This window comes from Plectrocnemia conspersa, unplaced genomic scaffold (genome assembly GCF_051122295.1).
Source record: "Plectrocnemia conspersa isolate PC_06_02 unplaced genomic scaffold, ASM5112229v1 ptg000001l, whole genome shotgun sequence".
Classification (NCBI taxonomy): Eukaryota; Metazoa; Arthropoda; class Insecta; order Trichoptera; family Polycentropodidae; genus Plectrocnemia; species Plectrocnemia conspersa.
In genome coordinates, this window is record NW_028277165.1 from 5529024 (window position 1) to 5550850 (window position 21827).

The 21827-nt window shown below is 32.1% G+C and overlaps 1 protein-coding gene and 2 long non-coding RNA genes across 3 annotated transcripts in view; 1 reads left to right on the plus strand and 2 right to left on the minus strand.

Annotated features, from left to right (window-relative positions):
- Positions 1–5932: 5932 nt before the first annotated feature.
- Positions 5933–6745, minus strand: LOC148238550 (uncharacterized). Its single transcript, XR_015809254.1, has 2 exons — positions 6576–6745; positions 5933–6513 (listed from the first exon to the last, which is right to left on the minus strand). It is a non-coding gene; the product is annotated as an uncharacterized LOC148238550 (long non-coding RNA).
- A 59-nt stretch (positions 6746–6804) lies between these two features.
- Positions 6805–7384, minus strand: LOC148238551 (uncharacterized). The gene is made up of 3 exons (XR_015809253.1): positions 7217–7384; positions 7009–7142; positions 6805–6937 (listed from the first exon to the last, which is right to left on the minus strand). It is a non-coding gene; the product is annotated as an uncharacterized LOC148238551 (long non-coding RNA).
- A 1439-nt stretch (positions 7385–8823) lies between these two features.
- LOC148238552 (lachesin-like) overlaps positions 8824–21827 on the plus strand; it is a 296914-nt gene continuing 283910 nt past the window's right edge. The window contains exon 1 of the mRNA XM_088183915.1: positions 8824–8951. The gene's annotated coding sequence lies outside the window, so the exon portion shown is untranslated. The remainder of the gene's footprint in view (positions 8952–21827) is intronic.

Genomic DNA, 21827 nt, shown 5'->3' on the forward strand with positions numbered 1-21827 from the left:
AACTCAAAATCATCAGTCATTAGGAGTTTTATTTATTTGTATTTTTATGTTTATTAAATAAATTTAATAACATTTCTTTAATTACATGTTTTATTTTATTATGAATTACAAAGCCTAAAAAATAAGCTAAGTGTTCCGCCAAAATTTTCGGATTTGCCAAGTGTTCCGTCGCTGAAAAAGTTTGGGAAACCCTGCTATAAACAATTAATCAGACCGATTTTAACATATGCCTATTTGGTGTGGAGTGGCACCGGTAATACTATTTAATCTAAATAAAGCGATAAAAATTATATTTTATATTTTTTATACTAATTTTAAAATACTTCAAGAATACTGTAATTTTCATGCTAAAAAATAATTTAAAATACTACGATAAAAACAACCTCAATTTTAAATACTAGCATAAAATATTGCTTTAGAGGCTAAAGACAACATATCAATGGTTGCAGAAGTGAAATATACTTAAATGTATAATCGAACGCGAATATTTAAAATTTATAAAATTTTAGAAGTAAATATTTAAAACGAATACACGCATATAATCAATTTTTTTTAAATTAAAAAAATATTACATGAGATATAAAAATTCTGACTAAAATAATCACTTTTCTTCACATTATATTTTCTTTATATTTTACAATAAATGCCAACATTTTATAGTGTGATGTATTGCATGTACATAAAACATTTACTTTTGTTTCATTTCACCTTGCTTAATTAATATAGTCAATTTTAAGGCATTGATCCTAGCATTCTTATATACTTGTTGACCAGAAAATGTTCAAATAAATTTATACGAAATGTTTGATAATCGTAATTCCTAGAGTCTGTCATAAAACTTATGTTTGGAAATTTAGTCACAATGTAACGCTTCACGGAGGAGCAACGTGCGTTATGCGTTAACGTTAATTTTGCATCAGATATATATTTCATATGGAGAAATCAAGTATTATATTGAAATTAAAATAACCGCCTACCTGTCAAAAATGACAAGGTATTCAGTTATTTCTTAAACCCGCGGGTAACCGGGTACCCGGTGACGGCTCTACCCGGGTAGGAAGCCCGAAGTCTTCCGTTAACAGCTTAGCGCCTGTAGACTCGTGTACGAGTCTTGAAAAAACATTGTTTAGTGGCAGTCACACGTTTTTTATAAAAAAAAATACTGGGATACTACTTAGTTTGCCTCTATATGATAATGAGAGATGGTAATATACTATTTATACATAATATCAAATAAAAAATAAATTATATTTTATTTAAAATTTGTGTAAAAAGAATTGTCTTATCCCATTGTGTCGCAATGCAATAAGTCGTCGCCTTTTTGGGTACATAATTTTTTTTAACCATAATTATTTGTTTTATCTAAAAAATAATATTTTATGTTACACTCCTCGAACAGAAATAAATTTCAGGATCAAAACTGTTTGGCTAGGTAAACATAAAATCAATCCAATCAAAATAAGTCAAAACATCCGCGGTTGATTGCCACATCAATTAACAGTTTTTTCACCTTATATTTTGTATATTATCGAAAAATTCAAAAGTTAAAACATTATGGTATATCTAGATAAATTAGATAGCACGGTAATAAGAAAACTTGTAAGAAATAGCACCTATTAACTTACGAACATTTCTACCGGATGTTTGTTATTTTGATATTTCCTCACCATTTAGAAAACCGCACTGATTCACAGATTGAGAAACCAGGGGGAAAATCTACAATTTAGATAAATTATCGACGTATTAGTTTATAGCCGTCATTATGTAAATTATTTGAAAAAAATTACGCTTTAAAGAATCTCTGAGGAATAAAATCATGAACGAATAATTTTTTTTTCATTCATAATATTTCATGTAAATTGAAAATAGTTGCAATGGTTAAAAACCAATTTTTTATAATTTAATAATATGTATGGTTAAATGTTTCTATATATTTTTTATAAACGATTTATAAAAAATACCCATTTATAATATAATAAAATTCGCACTCACCAAATTTTCAGCGTCCGTTTTCTGCATACAACTGTCACAAACACATTTATTTTTTTATATACACTTATACACTACACTATAACTTTATTTATATTATTTACACTTTTTCACTATATCCTTATTTATATTTGTTTTTATTATTCACACTTTTTTACTATATCCTAATTTATATTAATTATTATTATTTACACTTTTTTTAATCAATTTCAATATTATTTTTATTATTCACACTTTTTTACTATATCCTAATTTATATTTATTATTATTATTTACTCTTTTTTAATCAATTTCGTTATTATTTTTTGAATTTTACAACTTCTGCACATGTGACAGCACGGGCACGGAAAGAAGTAGAAGAAACCGGTGAAACGTCTTCAAAATCGATAGATAGCAATGAATCCTGCATCCATCCTTTAGCTTTACTAAAAAAATATCTTTAAATTTAATTTGGCTGTTAGAATTCAGATTTAGATTGACATGGAACGAATTAAACAATGCGCGTTGATATAAATAAAAAACTGCCATTTTTGTTCATTCTATTGTTTTTTGAAATATTAAGTAAAATGCTCGGTATCAACACATTTCATACATATACTATTTATTTAAATAATTCTATTAAATATTACATATTTGGTCATTTCATAGGACTGATACCCGAAAAATAAATCTACCTAACCATGGAATCATTCCCTCATCAAGGGAAAGGATTTGCTTTGCCGTGTAAACATGATTAAATTTGACTAAAAAGTAAGCAAGTTTCGACATCTTATCTGTACTATTAAAAAATGTTAAAATTTGTCTAAATCTATTTCTTGACCTAGTTTTTGGAAATATCGGCGTCTCGATTCGACCATTGTTGTACTTTCCCCATGACCTTGCGCTATGTCCACTGCACCGGACGTTACTACCCCCTTCCCCCCGCACCCGGGTTGCCATCACACTACACGCTCCTCTGGGCCAATCCGTCGTACAGCGCGTCCGTGGCGGCTTTACGAAGACCGCGTCTCCCGTTCGAAACGGGCTGCATCTTCGCTGTCTTTCTGCTAGATGGCGCCACTGATGGGGGAAAACGGCTAAAGATGCCAGATTATAGCAGAATGCGGCATGCAATGGTGAAATTCAGCGTCACTGTCGGGCCGCGTTCCCGAAACACTTGCTCCAAGTTTTTCACTACGCAGTCATCGCTCTCCGCAGCGACCTCCCTCCACACCGCAAATCTTAGGTGTGCAACGACTGTGTAGCACGGCACGAGGCTTTCGTCGACTAAAATATCGTCTGTGGCACTTTCGATCATCCGGTCCTTTTTCAATACGCACTTCACTATCGCAGACATTATTTTCGGCGCGCAATTCAGCCCTAATCGCATCAGTCCGCCGTGATACAGTTTCGCTGGATCACGGCCATCAAATGCAAAAGTCCTTCGCTGCGCGACGTCTCGCACGGCATCAGCCATCTCAACTCTTCTTTCGCGTCAGACTTTCCTGTACTAGCATACTCTGAAACGCGATTCTTGAGAACGGGCTCCTCTTCGGCCTTCTCACCGTCGAAAATGGCTTCGACAGTGACATTCGCCTCGCCGGCACACTGTATCTTCGTACCGTCGCGTCGACTGCGACCACGATCTTAGCCAAGCTTGTCCTCGAACGCTGAACGCGAACCCCGTTAATACGCGCGTCGATTATCAGCAGCGCCGTGAAAATCGGTCGGAAGCTGGCGGCGCACCAGCTTCCGATAGTCCGTTTCCCTGGGTCTTGACATACGCTCGACGCGGACGCTTCCGGCGCACGCGCACGCGCACCGCACACCCAGCAGTCGAGGGCGTGGGTGGGGGTGGACGCGGGATTTTTGCATTCGCGAACAAAATGGCCGATGCCGTCTCCAGGGTTGCCAGACGTCCCCATTTGAGCGGGACTGTACCGAGTGCAACAGACAAATTGTTTCTAAAAATCCCGGTTTAAAAAAATTTATATGTGTACAAAAATGTATCATTAATTATCTATTTATTGTACGATATTTTAAAAAAACAGGACATTAAAACAAAATTATTAAGCTACGTATTCACTCGAAAACGAGACATCAGTTAGTACAGCGGATTCAATCACAACGGTTTTAAAATTAAATTTATGGAATTAAAAACCCTAATTCAAATATAATTGAAATTTGGTGTAATTGAGACATACTACACAATACTGTTAAAAAGCTACGCAAAATCAAACTTTTGATATAGAGTTAATCGTTATAAAAAATTATGACGCAAATATTTTTTTTGGAAGAGCAATACAATACCTACAAAAATGGTTCGACTTCAACAGTAAAAAATTCAATCCATTATAGTGTTGTACTTAAAACCAAACATGAAAATCGAATTTTCAGTCTATTGAATAATTAATAAACTTATTTAATAATAGTTGCGATATTGACTTTCTATACGAAAATGTCTGTTTAGTAAATACATTTTTACTGAATATGACCAATTATAACCAAATAAGAACAACAGATTCTTATTAAAACCCGTAGAAGTCGAATTAATAATCAAACAAAATTTTAACTATAATTGTAATGACTTGTGTATCTAGCAAAGACGAGGAACATATTTTACAACAAGCTAAAAGCTCGGAAAAATACTTTTAATAAAACTGTTATGATTGTAAACATTTTTTCATTTAAATCAAATAGTTATATATGTAATTGTACCTAATCAAAATATTTTACTAACTGTCATTCCTGCGGATTATTATGTGACTATTTTTATATATTTTTTTTTATATATACATATATTATACATATGTATCTTTAATTATATGTTTTTTTCACACGTAATAGTGAATGCACCGATCTGTAATTTTGTATAAGAAGAAATCTAAAAAAAGTTCGTAATAAATCCACTCTTTCGGAGAAGATATGATCTGTGGCGACCACACATATAGGCACATTTAAAAGGGCAATTGTCTCATTGTTAATGATCGTGACCAAAAACGTTCATTCATTAACAATGAAACAAACATCATTGGCACAAAAGGGATTTCTTACGCTACGCACCCTCACCGACAGACCTGAAGATCACACCTGACACTCGCCGCACGCAGCCTAAGAACCCTGACCATCACCTGCGCCACGTACACCTTCATCGCAAGAAATGTCACGTCGTAATCGTCCATAGTCAAAATTGTAATTATAACTTAATAAGCAATCTAATAGGATTCACCGAAGAGTCTCATTGGCCGCGAGGTCAACCACCCCTAGGGCTACGCCCCCTAAAGATCTTTCAAAAATAAAAGTAGAATGAAAATTTTACTTAATTTTTTCCAATGTACTCGCAAAATACTGGAGGAATTTTTATAAAAAAAAAAAAAACATTTCATAGTCCAAGACATAAGCTTTCGAATAGTATGTAAATATGATTTACGACGAGCAGTCAATTAATATCTACGTAATAAATAAATAATCAAGTCAACTTTAATACTTTTTCAACTATTTAATCATATATGAAATGACAAATTCGTTATTTCTACCTCCGTCTCTTTATTATAAACGATATATGCTTTATATTTTGATACGATGTGTGCTTTCTATTTGGGCTTACGAATTTAGATGCACGCTGGCCTTTAGCAACAACGTAGAGTACAACTTAACAATATAATAAAGTCAAATCACTTTTTTTCCTAAATATACCTACCTATAAAAATGAAATTTGATTTATAACGAAAATCTCAATAATTATATCAACAACCAACAGATCAAATACTCTTTAAGATCAATAATGTTATTTTAATTTCATTTATTCAAATAAGTGGCAGTTTTAAAAAGAAAGAAAGTGCAAAATCACATTTTACTAAAAATTTATCAATAAAAATAATACTCTTATTTTCAGAATTTTAATTTATATTATCCAAATTAAAAAGTCTACAGTAATATACAGGGCAAATAAAGCAGAATAATATTTTATTAAATTATTTATTATTGCATGTATAATAAAAGTATAAACAAAAACTAGGCACCTCCACCCTCTTCCTAGTCCGAATCCTCACCTTTACTATATCATGTAAAATGAAGCCTATATAAAGTAATTATATAAGTCATTAAATTTATACAAAGCAAATACTAGGCACCTCTATGCCCTCCTTAGTCCGAATCCTCACCTTTACTATATTATGTAAATGAAATCTATATAAAGTAATTACATAATATAGTTAGTCATTTAATTTATACAAAACAATTACATACTTCAATATTAAATTTATATACAAATAAATCAGCTAAGAAAAACCAGCCCTATAATCGGCGAATCTGGCCTTTGATAATTACAATACCCAAAGGCACAGCCCCGACACTGCGAGGTGTAAGAATGAAAGTTATAGAATGATTTTTTTTAGTGCTATCCACAAATACCACATTAGAAGCAAGTGGCAACTGATGTGCTCGTTTCATCAACGGGGTTACCACAACAACTGCGAACGGATCCTCATGTGTTTTAATTATATTGCCTTCCTCCTCATAGGCTGGCATTTTTGATTCTAACATCTGAAACAAAAATGTTAATTTGTTAATATTGTAACAGTTTTATAATATTTAACAATAAGTACCTTCAATGTATTTTCAGAACGCAGACCCAAATGTTTAGATCTCCATGTTGTATACCAATACAAAACAGATCTATATTTGGGGTTGATAGATGAATTAGCCATTTCTGTTGAATTAATTCCAAATTTTAATTCTAATTTCTTTTCACGTAGATTAATGGCCTCTGTGATGTCTAAGATAATACATATTTATAGTTGTATCATGTTTTTTGAAGTAATAAATATGTATTACCTAAATTATCGTTGAAATATGATTCAAATTTAACTCTAGTTTCAGAACTAGGTTTTAAATGATATAACGCTGCAGTAGAATCAATACTATGATTGTGCGTAAAGTCGAACTTTATAATAGCAGGATAACCATTCTGTAAGATATAATATATGTATATAAATTTATATTATTATAATGTATACCTTAACATGCACAAAAACACACCTTGACGTATTTATCACTTTTTTGTATTAGCTGTAGTCAACTTGATACGAATATCTATTTGTCAAGCAGTTTTTTTGGAAGTATTTGTGGTCACAATTTTCCGATGGTTGTTGTGATGGCAATAAAACAATTTCCTAGAGTTAATATGTATGTTATCCAGAGTAAATATATATCATATATTAAATTTGATTATTATAGAAATAAAAACCTGCATAGGATACGCGATTGCGTATTCGTCTTTCGAATGATCGTCCAAGCGGTCATGTTCCTTCATCCATTGATCCAGGTGATCAGCATTTAATGAATTATATTTGTGATGAGAAGCAAAAACTGCGCTGGCGCAGGGAGGCAATGCGCGCGCGACGCGTGCGAGGACGCCGTATCCCTACCCCAGCGGTCACAGCGGCGTATGAAGCGACGCCTGTGTGCATTTGTGGAACTGGCTTCGGCGTCGCGTCGGCTTGAACGTCATTGTGACGTCATCGTGGTGCTCTGAGTGTTTTGTAAATTCGCGTCCCGCGACGCCCGCTTCGGAAGCCCTATGATGAAGTGGGTCATCAACAGCGCGTCACTCTCTACACCGGCCTGGGTCGGGAGCGTGCGCAGCTCGCACTGGAACACATCGACGGTTTCGCTGGCTTCCCAACGCCGCGCCGCTGGATGAACCGGCCGCTGCTTGCGCTCCGTTGCGGCGAGTCTCCTCGGGCATGTCGACAAAAATGTCGAATGCTCGGCTCCGGAGGAACGTGGCCAACCACTTGGCGACGTCGTACAGGTCCATCAGGGCCACGAGGCGCCGGTACCACCTAGCGAAATCGCCGTCTCCGGAGAACGGCTCCACGGCATCAGCTAGACGGCGATGCGCCTTCGCAGCGCCCCCCATATCACTCGGCGGCGAAATAGCTTGTGCTGGGTTGCGCGTGTCTTTCCCCATGACCTCGCGCTATGTCCACGTGCGTCCCTGTTGCACCGGACGTTAGTACCGGGGTTGCCATCACACCACAATTTTATTATAAATTTTAAAGTTCACAGACAATATCCAATTTTGCGATGAAACCAAAGTAAGATTCCTCTTTTTATATTTCCAAAAGTCAAGAACAAATATATTTTTTTTTACTTCTAAATCGATAATCAATATTAATTACCTAATCAAATGATTTATTCATATTGATTTATTTATTATTAAAATTAAATTGCAGTATTTAAAATGTTCACATCTCTTGCTAGAGAGCTATTCATAAATCGATGGATAACAAATAACAATAGACTTATTTAAAAAATATTTAAAAAAACAATGGAATAAACAAAAGATGGTAGCTTTTTAATTATATCGACGCGCATTGTTTAGTTCGTTCCGTGTCTGTCAAAATCTGAATCAATTCGGTGGAATCTATCGATTTTGAAGACATTTCACCGGTTTCTTCTTAATCTTGTGTCAATGCTGTCGATTCACTAGAAAGGTTTTCGGATAAGCTGAAAATCGTAAGCCAATAAAAATTAAAAGTAGGAAAAAAATTCGCTTGTTCTGCACATAGAATAAGGAAAGATACAGCATACATGTGCACCAGTTGTGAAATTCCTCGTCATATTGACGAATGTGTTTATACGTAAATAAATAAAAAAGTGTAAATAATAAAAATAAATATAAATAATGATATAGTAAAAAAGTGTATATAATAAAAAAAATGTGAGTACGAATATAGTGTAGTGTATAAATGTTTTTATAAAAATAAACGTGTTTGTGAGTAAAATGTGAAAATAATAATAATAAATATAAATAAAAATATAGTAAAAAAAGTGTAAATTATAAAAACGTATATAAAAAAGGAAATAGTGAAAAAAGTGTAAATAATATAAATAAAGATATAGTGTAGTGTATAAGTGTAATTATAAAAAAAATGTGTGTGAAAGTTGTAAGCAGAGCATGGACGCCGAAAAATTTGGTGAGTGCAAATTATATTATATTATAAATGGATTTTTTTTATAAATCGTTTATAAAAAAAATTATAAAAGCATTTAACCATACATACTATGAAATTATTGCAACTTTTCAATTTAAACGAAATATTAGGAATGAAAAAAACATATTTATTCGTTCATGATTTTATTCCTCAGAGAATATTTTAAGCGCCATATATTTTTTTTTAATATTTCACAAAAAACTATGATTTTTATGTTCGGCACCTGTTTTAGGCTCACTACCTATTACACTAGACTAAAATAATGATTTATTTATTTTATTAATTTATTGAGCAAATATAGATAATTTTTACTTTAAACAAATTTGAACTAAACACACTTACAATACATAATAAAAAAATACTTAATACTGTAATTTATTTCTTAATGCACGAAGGTGTTTCTTTATTCCATTTAGGAAACCTGATAGATGATTAGCTTAGATAGATGATTAGTTACGTTATATTGATAAGGCTTAAAATTCAAATCGTGAAATAGGATTAACTGTGAGTGGAATCAAATTTGTTGATAAAAACTCTAGTTATATAATGTTATGTTAAGCCCTAGGGGTGGTTGACCTCACGGCCAATCAGACTCTTGTATGAATCTAGATGGACTTTTTATTAAGTAATATTTACATGTGACAAATGGACGATTACGGCGTGACGTTTCTCGCGATGAAGGTAAAGGTGGCGCAGGTGGTGATGGCCGTAGATGATGCTTGTGGCTGCGTGTGGCGAGTGTCAGGTGTGATCTTCAGACCTGTCGGTGAGGGCGCGTAGCTGGTTCTTCCGAATGTCTGCTGGTAGATCGACTGCGTCGCTGGCTGTCTGCTCGTCTCTGCCCGTCTCTTGTCTCAGGCCGTCTGCCCTCTCCTCGGAGTCCGGGCTTATATCCTTTAGGGGTTTCACGCTTGCTGGCCAATCGCGATTGTGCATTGATCTCCTAGCCAATCGCTGCAGTCGCTTCGCAGAACTCGATAAATCGGATGTTGCATTTTCGAAAGCGAGTTTTTTGCTTGTCCAGACTTTCGAATTCTTCGGAAAGGGTTTGTAATGTGGTGATTGATTGCGTCCGTACCGTTTTGTCACAAAAGATATTTTTTCAACGACTCGTGTTGTGTGGTAAAAAGAAATCCCTCTTGTGACATGATATTTGTCTCATTGCTAATGAATGAACATTTTTGGTCACGGTCATTAACAATAAGACAATTGCCCTTTTTTTGAGTGCGGACCTATTTGTGTGGTCGCCACAATGCTTATTTAGACGCATAAGCCAATATTTATGGCATTTTTAAGTCGATATATATATATGGCCACTAAATCATTATGGCTGACCGCCCATTCGCAAAATATCGAAAAATATGCTCTTGCGCCTAATTAATGTGCCGAAATTTGTTGCATAAAATTGCTAAAAATCTATAAAACAAATTTATTTATTTTTAAGAACAAGTTTTTTTTGGTGTAAGATATCTACAAGCGCGCGTGTTTTTAACATATTTAAGTGGATTGAAAGCACAAGGTTTATAATAACATAAAATGTGCAGATATCATCATTGCTAAGTTTAAACTTGACAAAAAATGCGACAACGTTCTTGGTCTTAAGACCAACGTTCTTAGTCTTAAGACCAAGAACGATATGATTTTATGATTTTACTAATATAAATAAACACAAGATTTTTTCTTCCTGGTATAACAAGCCGAAGGGTCAGTTTATAGCGAAATTTTAATGCGTTAACATTTATTATCTCATTACCAAGTTTATTGATATTTCAATCACTTAAAATCTTGCCAAAGTATAACTATTTAATTGATTATTTAGAAATATTAATTAAAGTTTTATCAGGTACACCATAATCAAAATAAACAGAAATAACCCAAATGCGATAGCGAAAATACTTCGTTCTCTCTATACCAGCCGTTTATTAAAAGACAAATTGGACCCTTCGTCGCCGTTACCGAAACGAATTTGTTTCGAAACTTTTTGATCACAAAGTTGTCACAATAGACTCTCCGCGTGTCGGTGCGGTACAAACCATACAACATCACGGATATAATATTATATTATATAGGTACATAGATACATAAAACAGCAGACGCATAACTTTAAAATCACCGCAACTTTTCGTATTAAATTTGCATCACCGTGACTCGCCGTAAAATTGTATCATCGGAATATCGATCGGGTACAATATATAATATAATAATACCCCCCCCCCACCATCCCCCACCTTCAACGCTTTGCGGGAATAATGGACCGAAACTTATGAACCCGGAAAGATGTAAAATCCGGCGCGAAGTGGGACTAGTCATTAAAAATAGCTTAAAACCGAATTCGAACCAACTTTTACCGACTGGAGCAATTTCCCGCTGTGGAGTGTAATTTTCCATATTTTTCGGTTCCGAGAAAAATTCTCCCAATACTCATCATATAGAATAGAATATGCCTTCATGGAAACTTGCTTTATATAGAGTATGGTCAAGATTCCAACATTTAATAAAATAAAATAAAATATTTAAAATCTACAGGTATCAAATGAAAGGTCATATTAATAGTCTTAGATCGCAGATAGTACAGATTTAGTATTTTTGTAATTATGTAACAAATGTAACCTACAGGCATAAGTATTAAAGCTTTATGCATTTTTAAAATTGTTTTAAAATTTAAACTATGTCAGTACAGCGTATTCGAGAGTGATTCATTATTCGCCTTTCGCAAGTCTGTATTGAAAAAAGTGATATTTTTAAAGAATTGACCGTAAAATCCTTCTCTCAATATATAATCAAGGATTAAACGAGCCGACATAAGTAATCTCTGTTGAAGGAGAGCTTTCCACGTGACGCTTTCCAGCCTCATCCCTCGTCCCCTTCGGGAACTTATAAAAGCTCTCGACGATAATGATTGCGAAGGGCCTCTATCGTCTTGAGGGAAAAAAGCGGCATCGCTCTGCCCGAGGGTTAAGTCTTTACACGGGTATTTACTTTGCGGCGCTTTGTAAACCGACCAAAAGTGGGTTTGTCTCTACTCCGACAATTTGACCCCGTCTATATGTACAATAAAGTAATGACGAAATTTGTTTGACCCATAATATTTGGACCTTGGCGTATCATTTGATCGCGTGAGTCTGTCATAATCTGCTATGTTTAGATCGCATATATTCTTATCTGTGGTAGTGATTATTTGCAGACAAAAATATTCTATGGAAATCATCGCTCCGATGAGTATTTCGCTCATTCTGGAATACTACATGTATCCAATTAGAGTCCTCTGCTCCTTTTCCTCTTCATTACATTATATTTTGATGACCTGAAAGTATTTCAGGCCATCAAAATAATTTTCTCATTATAAAAATAACAACTACAAAAATACGATATATAAAAATAACAATTATAAATGTTAAAAAATAGCTAGCTAATAACAGTAATTCTTAGCTCCACCTTAATCACCTTCTTTAGTGAAAGTTTATTTTAAGGCCACACGTTAAGTGATTGTCCATAATTATAAAGTAAAATATATACCCAATTTTCTACGTAAACGTTCTACCTAATTATTATAAAAATAACAGTTATTTATTTGAAACATTTAAATTTAGGTCACAAATGACGCTGACCATTGAATGGTTATCCTAAGCTCAACTGTTATATGTTAAAAAAAGCTACTTAAAAGTTTATATGTATTTATTAGTTCGGTTTTAATTAATTTAGTTACTTGTGAACACAGAAATTTTAAATGTTAGTGAAGTTTAAAAAAATATAAATGCTCTACAGTTAAACAAATTTTTTTGTAAAGTAAATTAAAAAGTTAAATAACATTTTCTATCATATGCAGAAATCTGTCTGATTCTTGCAGCTAGTATTAAGAAAAAAACATTTGAGTTGATGTTAAACAGCTTAAAGTTGCATATTATTACATAAGATAGAAACAATAATAATACATTTTAAAATTAGTATTTATTTGATATACAAATTACATTCACTAGTAAAAGGGTGCGTTTTTAGGCGATCATAACTAGTAACTCATGTTCAATTTACGGCAGAAAATCAATTATGTTTTTGTTAGTATATTTAAGTCCTTATTTATTGCTTCTTCAACTTTCTTTTAAAGGCAAGTTAGTGTACGGTTTTCAAATGTCTTGTTTGTAGAACAGTGCCTTAATCCTATAAGATTTATTCGAGTTTCAGATAACATATCGAAATCCGAGTATTTGCATAAATATCGCGTTTATTATATACTTACCAAAAACAATACATTTACTTATCAGATTTTTATCTAAGGAGAATATTTCGTAATTGGTAAACTTATAAATTTAGATTTTAATTAAAAAATATTTTTTATCCTTCGTTCTTGAAATTTAATTCAAAGGGATAGAAAAGAGAGAGAGTTCCAGGTAAAAAATCATAAATATAATGTAATAAAATTATTGAAATTTTAAGATGTTGAAATTGAACCAGCGAGATTTGTGATGGTAATTATTTTAATCTACCTATCTCACTTATAATCAATAGCAAAATTTGCTGAATTTTTCTGGTCTTCTTACATATGTTTACTTTTCAATATTAAATCACAAAACTAGCAAATTTTTTTATTTAGAAATTTTACGACGTTATCAATCTCGAAGAATTTTACGATGCTGTCAAACTTGCGCCATAATGGTGACATTTACCCATGCGATGTTTGCTATTTTATATTTGTAAAAAATATATAAAATATAGATTTTTTGAATAAAGATATTTTATAAATAATTAAATATATTACAAGGAGGCTTTTTCATTCTATTAAGGATGCTAAGCTTCAATATCTCGGCGTGAAAATTAAATTCTCAAATCGATAACAATTTATTTTTTATGATTATTTAACCTTCACGCCAACAAAAAAATTGCTATTAATTTTTGGGTTACATTTTAGTGTATATTTATAAGTTAGATCATTAACTTGTTACTTACATATTTTAAGTATTAAAATATTAGAATAAATAATATAGAAAAGGGACGAATAGAAAAACTATTCTATGCAATGATGATATTATTAACATACATATATTTTTTGAAGTGGAAGTGTTTTTCTGTAATTTGTTATATCAAATGTATCACTAAAATTATTGACATTTATGAACTGTCAATAAATTATTGGCACATTTCATTATATAGAATTTTCACGATATTTATTAAACTTTGTTTTTGTGAGTATATCATTTATATATGTATTATATATATTGAAAAATTGCTTTAATCACAGTCTCCGTTAAAAAGAGCAATTATAATATTCATAAGGAGGTCTTTGCGATTGCTCTTTTTTTAATTTAGCGACAGGCATACCTTATTAATATCCACAAAAAAGCAACGTAGTAAATGAATTTCCAATTTCATTCTTCTTATTCTCTCTACATTCTCCTCGTCTCCGTGAAAGATTGCTATATTGAAAAGCGCGGTGGGGGACTGGATTAAGACCTTTTCCAAATACTTGCCATCGGTTCATTGTTTGAAAGATCGTCGAAGGATCTATTGTCCGACGAGTAGTCGACAATGGAAGCGAGTACCCATTCTGCGGAATATTATTTTTTATCCGGAAGTGTGTCATTTAGACCGCGTGTATGCATAACATATGAAAAATAAATAATTTATTAATATTTGTTGTTCAAGATTTTGGGAAGTGGAGATGAAAAAAATTTTCATTAAATTTTTTATCAGATTTCGCGCAAACATTGCCAGTGTAAATTTAGAGTTTAAACATAAGCTGTTGTTTAGTTGATCTTACACTTATCTTATTAAGTAGTCAATGCGATCAAATATGTAAATTAGTAAATCAGTAGGGATATATTTTAGTAAAATTTTTATTTATTTCTATAAATTAAAATCTTAAGTTATTTAGACTTGGGAATTTACACTGTAAAATCATCATACTATTAGACAAACAAAATAAAAACTAAAATACAGCTATATACCCATATAAAGGCTAATGCTTTTTAATCATTTATTGCCTAATGACGTGATAAATAATTATTATTATTATTTATAATATTTTACGTATAACAAAGTAATTTGACGCATTCGAGTGTCCACTCGCATGTTATATCGCTTCAATTTTCCGACTCTCGACTTTTCCGGAGCGCTTTTTCCGCTCGGAAATCGCCGATGATATTTTTCATCTTCAAATTGTGCGTTAACATCTGTTTTTTTTTGTTGAAATTTATATATCTATCTCGTTTTCTTCTCGCCGGCGCGGAAAAGATAAATGAAACGCAGAATCACGGCAATTACCGGCACTGAAGCGGCATGACGGGAAAAATCTCCGGGGAATTTTCGCCGGCGAAACTCAGACGATAATTAAAACGTCTCTTCCGGATTACCGACGAAACTATACATCATAATTTTTCACCCCACTTTTAGACGCCTCCGTCGACTCGGAAGAATACAAGAGGGTTCTTTTAATACCGAGACTTTGCCATTATATACGGTCGAAAAGTATTCAGTCGATATGCTACAATATATTGGGCTTTGACTGCAAAAACATCTTAACTTAATAATGGTGCTTTTGAATTATATAAATATAATATTGGAAAAATGTGGTTCAAATTTATAACCGTGACATTTCTGTAGTTGCGAAATATGCTGACAGTTTAAAGTAGCATTTTTGCATTGAGGCAGGTTTGAATCAACCATTCATAGTGAATCATTCATACAGAAAGTTTATCTAGGCAAGGAAAGCAAAAGGATAAGTTGGAAATCTTTTAAGCAATCGAATAACTCATATTGCGTATTTTTTATATTTTATAAAATTGCAATTATAACTTTTTAAAAATGCGACTTTTATTTAGTCGCAATTAACAAAACTTAAATGGTTAACGTATATATCAGTTAGTTTTTTGAAAAGCCTACGTACACGAAAAACACTCTTCTGCATGCAGGTGCTAACTTCGAAATGTCACAAAGTTCGTAAAACTGTTTATATTTTAAGAAAGAATTCAATCGCGTAAAACACGATTATCTTGTAGAGGGTTTAAGTTCAATCTAGCTAGATTATAGAGATGTAAGACTTCTCTGTAATATGAGCTTCTCATACCCAAAAATGGAAAAAATATAGAAATCAATGGATGCAATTATATGAGTAAAGTTTAAGGAGTTCCTCTGATTAAAATAAATAATATTGAAATAAATAATATCTTTTACAAAAATTTATAGATATTTATTTAATCTTCATTATGTGTGCTAATTTAACTTAATTACTTGAACTCTATTATATTAAATTTTGGTAATCTTTTTATAAGGTCTATTAAGGATTAATTTTTTTATTTTTTTTAATGATAAAAATAATTTTTATATTTAGAAAAATTATTCGATACATTAATAATTATGTGCTTTGTAAAATTTAAGTGTACGTTAATTTATTATGTATTGATTAGAATCAGTGTTTCTAAATGTATTTTATTAGATTAAAGAGAAAGTAAGCATTAGTATTGAAATTGCCCACGCAAACAAACCCGAAAACTTTTTCATCAGAATATTGATATATTAACAATCGTACGAAGGGGGTAAATTAGTCGAAGGGTTAAAATGTAATAAATTATTCACCCGTGCGAGGTGCGAAAATGAAATAAATACATTATATAGAATAATAAATATTGTAATTTGTTATTTTTCGTCCGTTCGTGAATAACGCAGAGATTTTCTCTGGAAAAATGGAAAGTTTGCAACGGCGCGGGAGTGTAACTTGAAACCTTTGAAAGGGTGTAAGTTTCATTGTTTATTCCTTGTGCCCGCAATTTTGCCCGGCAGGGTTGAGATGATAAATGATTCAGCTACGAATCGCTCTCTTTCCCTCTGAAAATTTTCAGCATATTTAAGATATGAAAAAAGCTTTAAACGACCCAAACTTCTCAATATCTCAGCGGCTGTGTATTTTTTTTTGCGCTGGATAAAATAAAACCAATTTATCAGGTGGTTACAAAAATTAAATTAAAAAAGAACTTTAGAATTCTTAATTGCACTGTTTATATTGTTACAATTTTTTTGTACAAGATGAGATATATATAATTACAAGCGAATTTCAGTTGTATGCATTTTTTTTCTAACATGCTTTTGAATTAAATCTTAAACATCAAAATTAGGTCATTACATTATTAACATCGGCCGTATACATATGTCAATAATACAAATATTTCGTATCGTGTCAGAGGGTCACCGAGGGTGGTTCACCCTCATCCTACCCTCGTCCTACCCGGCAGCCAAAAGAAACCTCGGCGAAGTGGACGCAACGTAAAAAAACTAAGAGGTATGAAATAACATCTCCAGTCATGGGGATGATAAGGGTACTTCCCATAAACGACCTCCTATCGTCAACTCGAGTGGACTTTGAGCACTCGTACGCCAACTTAGGCGATGTATAATTTAGACATAAAATGTTTGCCGGTGACTTTTCGGGGACCCTTTTCGCCTATCCCGAAATTGACTATTTCGAAATAATTTGCCGCTTTTAATATTTTAAAGCTAATACAAAATATTTATATATTCATTGCATTTAACAATTAACTTGACCCGCAATAAAGTAAATCTCTGTCCATAACTGAAAAATAGATTTGAAGGGTAATGGGCAATTTTGATGTATGAATTTTAAAATATGTAATGCTTATATAGAAATACCTGGAAATGGAAAATGGCGGATAAACTAAAATATATCAACTGTAGAGCATCACATACAAAGTATTCTCAAACATCATATATACAAGGCGAGAAAATTATTTCAATGAAATACTAAGAGAATAGCAGTGTGGATTTGAGCCAATAGGTTTACCATCATACTTTTACACTGAGAAAGTGAAAAAAGTTTACAAATGTGATATACAGTAGACCCCCCAATAACACGGTAAATTGGGGACGTGAAATTTAAATGAGTGAGCGAGCCAAAGGGATGATATCTCACCATACGCGTCAGATTCGTACTTACATATTGCAAAAATATTAATTATTTTATAATTCCCCAACTACATACACCCAAATAACACGTCGCAAATTTACCGTGTTGTTGGGGGTTTACTGTATATGCATGTTGAAATTCAGAGGGGAATGTTATGGTCGTAGAGATAGTAATTATAAACGTAATCGCGGCTTTCTATTTACGAATTATTGTCGCCACTCTTTAGAAATTAAATTTATCATCAACTGTACGGTTTATCTTGAATCTTGAATATAAATAATTGTAGCAAGAAGTAGGTTCTAATATATCTAGACACGACACGACTCTACCTTCCTTTGTAAAAAATGTAATAATAATTATAGTGTAAATATAAATGATTTTACATATAAATTTGGAATAATTAACATTGATTTGAAAAAAGATCTATGTATACGAAAATTAATAAGTTCATATAAAAAGCTAGATATTCAATATAACATATGAATAATATGTGTACTTTTAGGATTACTTTTAAACGCATCACCTCATACTTTTCCTCCCCTTTCATACAGAACGGAACACTGCGTAATGCTTTCACGGTTCAAAAGACGTTCATATACTACGTGTCACTCTATATATTTCACTCGAGTAAAAATAAAATAAAAAAACATTACTTTACCCTAACGTCCGTGGCCTAGGGCCGTATATTTACGCACAACGCGTCTTGGCTTAATATTATTCACCGTAATAAAATTCATATTCTCCGTATCGTTTTCACTGTATATGTTTTATTATAGTCTCCTCTATCGGTAATATTTATCGGCGGCGATAAAAAATAAAAGGTTACCTACTATGAGCCGCCACTGTCCGGACGAGCCGTTTGTCTGATTGGCTACTATTGAAAAATGCATGAACGGATATATCTTCCGGTGTGGTGGATAACCGCTGCCCGCGTGCATGGATTGATATTGCTTGGGTACACATGGGATGAACGGACATTTTGTCGTATTTTTAAATGAAAGAAAAAACAAGATATTTATGAGTAAATATAGTATTTAAAAAAAAAAAATAAAAGTAACCATTGAAGGTAGTGTAGGGAAGAATTTTTGTATTGACAGTAACATTACCTCTCATAAAAAAATAGTACTGATGTCTAAAAAGTTATAAAATAAATAAATAATGTCTGAAATATTTATTAAGCTACTTTAAATGTTGATATAATATAACGTTTTATTGCATACAAATATTACATTTTTGAGGTTAAAAATTTTTACATAAAAATGTGATCTTATGCCATAATATTTTTTAATTTATTTATTGCAACATTAAATGTTTATAATGCGATCAAAAATAAATAAAGTCTATTTGTCCAAAGCTCACTCTTTATTTGTATAGCCAGGTGTGTATCGGGATATAAAACGCCACTTTTTTATATTTGATCCTTGCGTTTACGATATGGTGATTTGTGCGCTCGTCTAGATAACAATTCCGGGACGCTTAAAATCGGGATTGATGAACGACGGGACGTTCGGTGTTCCGTTATCGGTTTTGTGTTCGTTACAATTTTTTTTTCGGGAACAAAATGGAAACGGGTTACAAATTCGATTGTTATGCCGTTCGGATAGACACGACGCTTCGTTGGGTAGGTTGGCTGAAAATTGGTGTTGTTTTAACGGACGTATTGTTTTCTTTATTTATGTATCAGCAAGTTCTATCAAATATAAAATAATAATTAAATACGTTTTATAAACAACATATATTTTTAATAGTTGTTTCTTAAATTGCTTATGTAAAATTTTAAATATTTCATTTTTTCCATAGTGAAAAATGTATTTATTGTTATTTTACTTGGTAAACTATTGATGAATATTTAGCATCAAAATAATATGATTGTTTTGATGACGTGATCCACAAAATTATGTAATAATTAGTATTTTATTTATTCACATATTTTGTGATGATAATTCATGTATTGTTTAGAGAAATAAGATACATTATTTATGTATTTTTTACATGTTTACTTATACAAAAATATTGATCATTATTATTTACAACATATACATATATAGAAACATAAATATTAGCTAAGATAAATAATAAAATAAAAACTCTTATTTTTTGCACAAAAATGCTGGGAATTTCTTTCATATGCTAGGTGAAATAGGTTAGAGTTAATAAATGAGGCTGAAAACTCAATCAGAAAGATATAATTATATTTTTTTTAAGTTTAAAATTTCTGGGGATTTATCTAAAAAGCCTATTTAAAAAGCCATAAAAGCCAAAAGATTTCTGAGGATTTGTATACATCTTTATTAAAGGCTTACAAATAGATAAATTAATTGCCTTCTTAAAATTTAAACTTCTGTTAGTCATATGTAGGGATTCCAATCCCTTGCCAAAATTTTGATCCCGGGATTTCGGTATTGCAATTAGTCGATCCCGGGATCCCGGGACCAGTCCCGGGATAATTTTCATGTTATTTTAACGATAAAAATAATTTAAAATGAATAATACAATATATTTTTACATCTGTTTTTTATAACGTACAATGTATAAAGTACGTATAATTTTAGTCTTGGGCTTAAAATAGAAAATAATATAATAAAAATAAAAAAGGGAAGTTCTTATATATTTATTTAAGAAGATAAAAATGAACTTTTGACAATGTATGTACATATGTACATTCATAGACACAATTAATTGAAAACATTATTTTGAATAAAATTCACGAAGTAACATCAAAGCATCAAGTGTTTTATCATTTAGCCTTGATCTGATTTTGGTTCCTAAGCAGCCTGCTGCTGAAAAAGCACGTTCAGACTTACAGCCTCAAAGATTCACAGATGACACGTGCAACTCGCGCAAGTTTGTACACGAAATATAACGATGTTGTCAATAATAATTCGATTGTGCTTGATAAATCAATCAATCCGAAAAATTCGGGATTATGTTTTATAATCCCGGGACTCATCGGGTATTGAAAATCGTTCGGGATCCCGGGATCCGGGATCCCGGGATTGGAATCCCTAGTCATATGCTTTATCCTGCAATTCATAGGTGTATTTTTTTAACAATATCAATTAGTCAGTGTGTTTTTAATAAATTATTGTTTTTTATATCTTATCGATGTACTATGGATTGCATATGTGTGTAAATATTATGTAAAAAAGGCAACATGACGTATTAAAAAAATTGTCAGGACAAAATTTTTTATAATTTAATACGAGGCAATAAATGAATTTTATAAAAAAACTTTAATTGATCCAAAAAATATTTTTTACTTCAAAAGGGTATTTTTTCTAAACAATACACATATAACAACAACTTTTAAAATTGTTTGTGTAGCTAAGAAGTTAATGCGGTTGATAAGGACAAAATTTTCTTAATCAAAAGTCATTAAAGCTATGTAGAAAAAGATTGCAATTCTTAAGTGTTTATTCTATTATGTTTGACGCTATTTTTTTTACCGATTTCCATATTTAACGCAGTTTAATTACGACTGAAATAAAACAAACAAAAAAGGACTCAGTTTAAAGAAAAATGTTTCATTAAACGCGCGATTTTCGATCGCAAAAAAATTGCTTCAAAACGAAATAGCCGTTAATTCGAAATTATGAATTCGATTATTTAACGCTCCGGTACGACGATTTCCATAATTTTCTATTTCCTCGGTGTTTATACCTTTTTCGGGGCTCATTCTCATAAATAATTAAACGCTTTACACAAAACCTCGCTGGCGAAGTGTCTACAAATTGAATATTGATCGGCTTTTGTAGAAAATTTCCACACGGTTCCCCCTCTCGGACATGTTCGATTTAATGGCTTTAAAATTCTGTATTATTTCACAGGCTTGTTACCGACGGTGAGATGAGGTTGACTGATTGACACGACAAAAGATTGCGGTGAAAGTTAGTTCCGGTTCAAAAGCCGACAATTATTCGGCGAGAGGGTAGACGCAGGGACGTATTTTA